We start from the raw sequence: 489 nt of genomic DNA, 5'->3' as shown, positions 1-489 counted from the left end.
CCAAAACACAAACACGCCACTTCCTCCACTCGCGGCGCCGCCGCCTCTTTGCCACGTCACCGCGCCCGCCCTGAGATTGCTTCCGCTTTGCGCGGTCACGTGCGGTCAGAGCCGTTGTTGCCCAAGAAGACCCGAGCGAAGGGCGTTCTCCGCCGGGCGCGCTCTTTGCGCTAGGGATTGTGGGATGGAGGGCGGCGGCAGAGGGAAGCGGGCTCCAGCCCGGGCGGCTAGTTCAGGGGCCCACGTGACCACCGAAGCCGGCACTTGTCTTCCATTCAGACTCTTCTGCATCCTCTTCTTGCAGGGTCCGTTGGGGTGCGGTCCAGCCGCCGCGATCTGGCCGCGTTAATTAAGGAGTATACGTCGGTTCTTGAAATTAGGGGAATGGGCCACTTCTGCTCTCTCACTGTAGGTATCTTGGCATCCTTTGAGGCGAGCACGTCGATAGTGGCCGGTTGGGCCCCACAAATGATGTGAGTGCAATTGGAT

Source organism: Varanus komodoensis, unplaced genomic scaffold (assembly GCF_004798865.1).
Source record: "Varanus komodoensis strain SLA01 unplaced genomic scaffold, ASM479886v1 scaffold58, whole genome shotgun sequence".
Taxonomy (NCBI): Eukaryota; Metazoa; Chordata; class Lepidosauria; order Squamata; family Varanidae; genus Varanus; species Varanus komodoensis.
This window is presented reverse-complemented; position numbering follows the sequence as displayed.